Consider the following 8,757-nt stretch of genomic DNA (forward strand, 5'->3'; position numbering starts at 1 on the left):
AACTTATGGGACACAATGAAAGCTGTGCTAAGAGGAAAATTCATAGCGCTGAGTGCCTGCAGAAAGAAACAGGAAAGAGCATATGTCAGCAGCTTGACAACACACCTAAAAGCTCTAGAACAAAAAGAAGCAAATACACCCAGGAGGAGTAAAAGGCAGGAAATAATCAAACTCAGAGCTGAAATGAACCAAGTAGAAACAAAAAGGACCATAGAAAGAATCAACAGAACCAAAAGTTGGTTCTTTGAGAAAATCAACAAGATAGATAAACCCTTAGCCAGACTAACGAGAGGACACAGAGAGTGTGTCCAAATTAACAAAATCAGAAATGAAAAGGGAGACATAACTACAGATTCAGAGGAAATTAAAAAAAATCTTACTATAAAAGCCTATATTCAACAAAACTTGAAAATCTGCAGGAAATGGACAATTTCCTAGACAGATACCAGGTACCGAAGTTAAATCAGGAACAGATAAACCAGTTAAACAACCCCATAACTCCTAAGGAAATAGAAGCAGTCATTAAAGGTCTCCCAACCAAAAAGAGCCCAGGTCCAGACGGGTTTAGTGCAGAATTCTATCAGACCTTCATAGAAGACCTCACACCAATATTATCCAAACTATTCCACAAAATTGAAACAGATGGAGCCCTACCGAATTCCTTCTATGAAGCCACAATTACTCTTATACCTAAACCACACAAAGACACAACAAAGAAAGAGAACTTCAGACCAATTTCCCTTATGAATATCGACGCAAAAATACTCAATAAAATTCTGGCAAACCGAATCCAAGAGCACATCAAAACAATCATCCACCATGATCAAGTAGGCTTCATCCCAGGCATGCAGGGGTGGTTTAATATATGGAAAACCATTAACGTGATCCATTATATAAACAAACTGAAAGAACAAAACCACATGATCATTTCATTAGATGCTGAGAAAGCATTTGACAAAATTCAACACCCCTTCATGATAAAAGTCCTGGAAAGAATAGGAATTCAAGGCCCATACCTAAACATAGTAAAAGCCATATACAGCAAACCAGTTGCTAACATTAAACTAAATGGAGAGAAACTTGAAGCAATCCCACTAAAATCAGGGACTAGACAAGGCTGCCCACTCTCTCCCTACTTAATTCAATATAGTTCTTGAAGTTCTAGCCAGAGCAATCAGACAACAAAAGGAGGTCAAGGGAATACCAAGAAAAGGGATAAGAAGAAGTCAAAATATCACTATTTGCACATGATATGATAGTATATTTATGCGATCCCAAAAGTTCCACCAGAGAACTACTAAAGCTGATAAACAACTTCAGCAAAGTGGCTGGGTATAAAATTAACTCAAATAAATCAGTAGCCTTCCTCTACACAAAAGAGAAACAAGCCGAGAAAGAAATTAGAGAAACGACACCCTTCATAATAGACCCAAATAATATAAAGTACCTCGGTGTGACTTTAACCAAGCAAGTAAAAGATCTGTACAATAAGAACTTCAAGACACTGAAGAAAGAAATTGAAGAAGACCTTAGAAGATGGAAAGATCTCCCATGCTCATGGATTGGCAGGATCAATATAGTAAAAATGGCCATTTTACCAAAAGCGATCTACAGATTCAATGCAATCCCCATCAAAATACCAATCCAATTCTTCAAAGAGTTAGACAGAACAATTTGCAAATTCATCTGGAATAACAAAAAACCCAGGATAGCTAAAACTATCCTCAACAATAAAAGGACTTCAGGGGGAATCACTATCCCTGAACTCAAGCAGTATTACAGAGCAATAGTGATAAAAACTGCATGGTATTGGTACAGAGACAGACAGATAGACCAATGGAATAGAATTGAAGACCCAGAAAGGAACCCACACACCTATGGTCACTTGATTTTTGACAAAGGAGCCAAAACCATCCAATGGAAAAAAGATAGCATTTTCAGCAAATGGTGCTGGTTCAACTGGAGGGCAACATGTAGAAGAATGCAGATTGATCCATGCCTATCACCCTGTACAAAGCTTAAGTCTAAGTGGATCAAGGACCTCCACATCAAACCAGACACAGTCAAACCAATAGAAGAAAAACTAGGGAAGCATCTGGAACACATGGGCACTGGAAAAAATTTCCTGAACAAAACACCAATGGCTTATGTTCTAAGATCAAGAATCGACAAATGGGATCTCATAAAACTGCAAAGCTTCTGTAAGGCAAAGGACACTGTGGTTAGGATAAAACGGCAACCAACAGATTGGGAAAAGATCTTTACCAATCCTACAACAGATAGAGGCCTTATATCCAAAATATACAAAGAACTCAAGAAGTTAGACCGCAGGGAGACAAATAACCCTATTAAAAAATGGGGTTCAGAGCTAAACAAGCAATTCACAGCTGAGGAATGCCGAATGGCTGAGAAACACCTAAAGAAATGTTCAACATCTTTAGTCATAAGGGAAATGCAAATCAAAACAACCCTGAGATTTCACCTCACACCAGTGAGAATGGCTAAGATCAAAAACTCAGGTGACAGCAGATGCTGGCGAGGATGCGGAGAAAGAGGAACACTCCTCCATTGTTGGTGGGATTGCAGACTGGTACAACCATTCTGGAAATCAGTCTGGAGGTTCCTCAGAAAATTGGACATTAAACTGCCTGAGGATCCAGCTATACCTCTTTTTGGCATATACCCAAACGATGCCCCAACATATAAAAAAGACACGTGCTCCACTATGTTCATTGCAGCCTTATTTATAATAGCCAGAAGCTGGAAAGAACCCAGATGCCCTTCAACAGAGGAATGGATACAGAAAATGTGGTACATCTACACAATGGAATATTACTCAGCTATCAAAAACAACGGCTTTATGTTATTCGTAGGCAAATGGTTGGAACTGGAAAATATCATTCTCAGTGAGCTAACCCAATCACAGAAAGACATACATGGTATGCACTCATTGATAAGTGGCTATTAGCCCAAATGCTTGAATTACCCTAGATGCCTAGAACAAATGAAACTCAAGACGGATGATCAAAATGTGAATGTTTCACGCCTTCTTTTTTTTTTTTTTGGTTCTTTTTTTCGGAGCTGGGGACCGAACCCAGGGCCTTGCGCTTCCTAGGTAAGCGCTCTACCACTGAGCTAAATCCCCAGCCCCTCACGCCTTCTTTAAAAGGGGAACAAGAATACCCTTGGCAGGGAAGAGAGAGGCAAAGATTAAAACAGAGACTGAAGGAACACCCATTCAGAGCCTGCCCCACATGTGGCCCATATATACACAGCCACCCAATTAGACAAGATGGATGAAGCAAAGAAGTGCAGACCGACAGGAGCTGGATGTAGATCTCTCCTGAGAGACACAGCCAGAATACAGCAAATACAGAGGCGAATGCCAGCAGCAAACCACTGAACTGAGAATAGAACCCCCGTTGAAGGAATCAGAGAAAGAACTGGAAGAGCTTGAAGGGGCTCGAGACCCCATATGAACAACAATGCCAAGCAACCAGAGCTTCCAGGGACTAAGCCACTACCTAAAGACTATACATGGACTGACCCTGGACTCTGACCTCATAGGTAGCATTGAATATCCTAGTAAGAGCACCAGTGGAAGGGGAAGCCCTGGGTCCTGCTAAGACTGAACCCCCAGTGAACTAGACTATGGGGGGAGGGCGGCAATGGGGGGAGGGTTGGGAGGGGAATACGCATAAGGAAGGGGAGGGGGTAGGGGGGAGGGGGATTTTTGCCCGGAAACCGGGAAAGGGAATAACACTCGAAATGTATATAAGAAATACTCAAGTTAATAAAAAAATTATTTTAGAACAGAAAAATAATGTTTCTTAAGAAGATTTAAACTCTTTATGCTTGATGCAATTTATAGACCAAGGCAAATATAAAGATTAACATGAATAATAAATAGGGAGAATTTTTATTTTTATTTTTTGTGATTTATTGATTATCATTTCAGTCTTAGTGATTGTTGGCCAGTATTTTTTTTTTTGAATAGATGTAGACTAATCTTTAATGTGTTTTTTTCTTATATTGGATATTTTTTGTTTACATTTCAATTTTTTTCCCTTTCCCTGTTTCCCAGACATAAGCCCCCATCCCATCCCCATCCTGTTCTTCTTTTATTTTTTCCATTTTTTTTTATTAACTTGAGTATTTCTTATATACATTTCAAGTGTTATTCCCTTTCCCGGTTTCCGGGCAAACATCCCCCTCCCCCCTCCCCTTCCTTATGGGTGTTCCCCTCCCAACCCTCCCCCCATTGCGGCCCTCCCCCCATAGACTAGTTCACTGGGGGTTCAGTCTTAGCAGGACCCAGGGCTTCCTCTTCCACTGGTGCTCTTACTAGGATATTCATTGCTACCTATGAGGTTAGAGTCCAGGGTCAGTCCATGTATAGTCTTTAGGTAGTGGCTTAGTCCCTGGAAGCTCTGGTTATTCCTTTGTTGATTCAATGAGATATTGAATTAAGAATTAGTTCTTCCTTCTGTTATCATGAAGCCTTCTGTGCCATGGAAACAGGATATTGTCTAAACTTTTCATGCTTTTATTTTTTTTTCTTTTTCTTTTTTCTTTTCCTTTTTTTTTTTTTCTTTTTTTCGGAGCTGGGGACCGAACCCAGGGCCTTGCACTCGCTAGGCAAGCGCTCTACCGCTGAGCTAAATCCCCAACCCCTTTTCATGCTTTTAATTTGAAATTTTTTGTTTTAATTTAATCCTTTCTTATGTGGCCTTGCTTTTAAAACTTTAATATATTTAATTTTTTTCTAGCCATCACATTCTCAAGAATCACTCTTCTTTTAGTTGACAATAATTTATACAGAATTACTTTACAACTATTTATTTCACTTACATCAGTCTTTAATTAATAATTTATTCGAGGTATCAAGACTTTTGCAGGACATTGTTTGATAATATTCTTCATATGATCCAAAATTTAAATACTATGGATGATGTTATGTTTTTTACATTTCACTTATTAATTGTGTGCACAGAGAGGGAGGCGTATTGTGCATTTGTGCACATGTGGAAGTGGAAAGTGGCTTGCACAAGCCTGTTCTTCTCATGTCATGGGATCTGGTCATGAGGCTTACACAGTAAGTATCACTAGGGCTGAACCATGGCACTAGCCCTCCTCAAGAGAATTTAACACTTTTAATTCAGGGAGCAGTTAAATTAGTCAATCCATTAAATTCATCTTTGCTCTTGCCTATTAAATCCTGAGCACCTTTGCCATTTCTGTTAGAAGCCTGTCCTTAACAGCCATATGCCTGCCTACAGAATGTCATCATATCAATGAAATTCCCTATGCTGCAGAGTGCATTCAGTCTGCAGTATTGTAATTCCCAAATGGCAAGTAAAAATCCCATATGGCATACACATCCATAGGTCCTTAACTATAAAGCAATTTCCAATGACTCAGAAATAAAAAAATAAAAAGACAGAGGTGTAGGTAGTTTTTGCCTGGCATTCAGGAAGCCCTGAGTTTGATTGGAGCACATGAACACCAAAGGAAGAAGCAGAATGATTGGAATTACAAGGTCATCCTTGGGCACACAGTGATTTAAAAGTCGGGTTGTGGTAAATAAGGTTGTATCTTAACTTTTAAAATATGGGTCTCGGCTGGTAAGATGCTCAATCATGGCCATGCACACATGAACACCTACTCAGGATCCCTACAGTCACCCTTCAATTCTCCCCTGAGTCTCCCTCACATGTTTGCCTCTCAAATTCATCTTCACTCCTTCTCTTTTTCCCTCCTCCTCCTTGACACCCCACTCTTCCCCCTCCTTTTCTTAGTAACTCACCAAGTACATTCAGTGCTGCTTGTATGTGCACTGGCTGGAGCTATCCACTGGGACACATCAGTGTCCACAGTCTCAGAGAGAAACTAATCTCCCTCCCTGAGCAGCTATCATTTGCCAGTAGCTCCCCAGGATGGGTTTCCTCATCTAAGACTAGAATATTTGCTGGGTTGATCTTTTACAGGTCTTATGAAGATGAATACAGCTGCTGTGGGATCATAAGTACAATGTCTATGTCATATCCAGAAGGTAGTGTCTCACAGCATACCTCCCCATCCTTCAACACTTCAATCGTTCTGCCTCCTCTCTTTTCATCTTCCACATACCACCTTTAGATGTTCCATATAGGGATGAACACTCACTGCTCCTTTCAGGAGTCTCACCTTAGGTATTTAATCATTCAACAGTAGTGATTTTAGTACTTAAAAGTTTTACAAAAACAGATTCAAGATGTAAGCTAAGCTAACTAAAATAATTTTTATTATGTTTTTATTTGTGTGATTAAAATTTTTACTGAAAGAAGCACTGGATGTAATATTTATTCTAAGATGAGGATCTCCAGGTAATGCTAAACTACTTATAGACTCTGAAAGCCACTCAAAGAGCAGAACTTGTCAGGGTAATTGAGCGCGTCCATTATAAGGTACAAGTAATTGGGAAATTAAGTTTCCATTCTGTGCTTGCAGTAAAAGGCAGATTGTAATATGCATTGGAAACTAGTTTGCATGAATAAAATTTAAGGTTAAACTCTCGCTGATATCACATATTAAAGTTGTATAAAAAGGTATTTAGTGGTGTTTGGGGTCATTTTGGGGAGTTTCTAAATTGCAATGTTCTTTACAAGCAATTACTGGGTGCACTGAATTAATCTAATACAACAACCAAGACTCTCATTTTCTAAAAGTGGTTGTGTGTATCCATTGCTTCAATGCCAGAAGAAAGGAGGAACACATGAAAACTTTTAAAATATAATATTTTCATCAATTATTTGATTTCACAAAATCTAATTTAATCAGATTTCTCTGACCCATTTCCTTTCTAACTCCTTTCTAATCCACTCCTCATGTTCTGACCCATTTTCAACTTTATATACTTTTTTTAATGACTAAATTGTGCTTCCAATATACTCATGGGTATTAGGTCATCCACTGAAGCATAGTCAACTTACAAGTGTCCACACTCTTTATCTTAGTTAGGGTTTTATTGCTGTGGAGAGACACCAAGACAACTCTTATAAAAGAAAACATTTAATTGGGGCTGGCTTACAGCTTCAGAGGTTCAGTCCATTATCACCGTGGCAGTCTGTAGGAAGACATGGTATTCTAGAAGAAGCTGAGAGTTCTATTACTACTACTATTACTACTACTACTACTACTACTACTACTACTACTACTACTACTACTACTACTACTAATCATTTTACTCTTTTACATTTCGAATGATATCCCCCTTCCTAGTTTCCCCATCCTATCACTCCTCCTCTTTGCATCTATGAGGGGGCTCCCCCACTTACCCACTCTTGCCTCAGTGTTCTAGCATCCCCCTAAACTGGGGCATCAAGCCTCCATAGGCCCAAGGGCCTCCCCTCCCATTGGTGCCAGATAAGGACACCCTCTGCCACATATGTAGCTGGACCCTTGGATTTCTCCATGTATACTCTTTGACTGGAGTTCTACATGTTGATCTGAAGGAAGCCAGGAAGAGATGCTCTTCTTCAAGCAGTCTTGAGGAAGATCTCTTCTGCACTGGTTGGAGCTTGGGCACAGGAGGCCTCAAAGCCCACGTACACAGTGACACACTTCCCCCAAGAAGGCCACACGTCCTCCAATATGGCCACACCTTCATGCCACTCCCTATAGTGAAGAATTCAAACAGATGAATCTATAGGAGCTAACCCTATTCAAACCACCACACTCGTTAACAAATCAGTTTTCTTCTTCCTCCAGAAATCAACTGTCCACAGCTCCTCTGTTATAGATGGGAGTTCATTATCTCCAACCCTTTCCATGTTTGAATATTGACCCAATTGATCTTGTACAAACCCTGTGCAGTCAACTCATAGATGCTGTGAGCTCATGAGTGCAAAGGCCTTATCATGTCAAGAAGACACTGTTGCTTTGATCCTCCATGAGTTTGGGAACTTGAAATCATCCTGCCCTGCTATACAATTCTCCCTAGGTTTTTGAGGGGTAGTATATGTGCTATTCTGAAAGTAATCTTACGCAGCATTGTAAATTATTGCATTTCAGTCTCTAAATAAGTATTTTGCAAGAACATCAGATTTTTACATCAATGTTCAAGGAGCTCATATGACTAGGAATTTCTGTTGACATTCAATGGGGATGTTAGGGTTAGATTCCCATGTTTCATAATATTAACTGACAATTGATTAGGAGTTTCTGTGCTTACAGACAGAGCCTAGCATGGCTTGCCCTCTGAGAGGCTCAATAAGCAACTGTCTGAGACAGATGCAGATATTTACACCCAACCAATGGACTAAAGTAGGGAACCCCTGTGGTTGAATTAGGAAAAGGCTAATAGAAGTCATAGAAATAGGCAACCCCATAGGAAGACCAGCAGTCTTAATTAACCTGGATCCCCGAGATCTCTCAGACACTGGACCATCAACCAGGCAGCATACACAAGCTGATATGAAGCCCCAGATTCATATCACAGAGCAGAGGATTGCCTAGTCTGGCCTAAATGAGAGACGTAACCCTGGAGAGACTGGAGACTCCCAGAAGTGGGGAGGCCTGGGGTTGCATGGTGTTAGGTAGGGACATCCTATTGAAGTCAGGATCAAAGAGGAGGAATGGGATGCAGAATTGTTGGAGGGTGGACTGGGAGGGGGATAATGACTGGACTATAAAAAAGGGAAGATAATTAAAATAACAAAAAATTTTTAAAAATGATGTCATATTTAATTCACCATTTTCTACTTTCCATTCATCCTT

The sequence above is a fragment of the Rattus norvegicus genome, chromosome 9 (assembly GCF_036323735.1).
Source record: "Rattus norvegicus strain BN/NHsdMcwi chromosome 9, GRCr8, whole genome shotgun sequence".
NCBI lineage: Eukaryota > Metazoa > Chordata > Mammalia > Rodentia > Muridae > Rattus > Rattus norvegicus.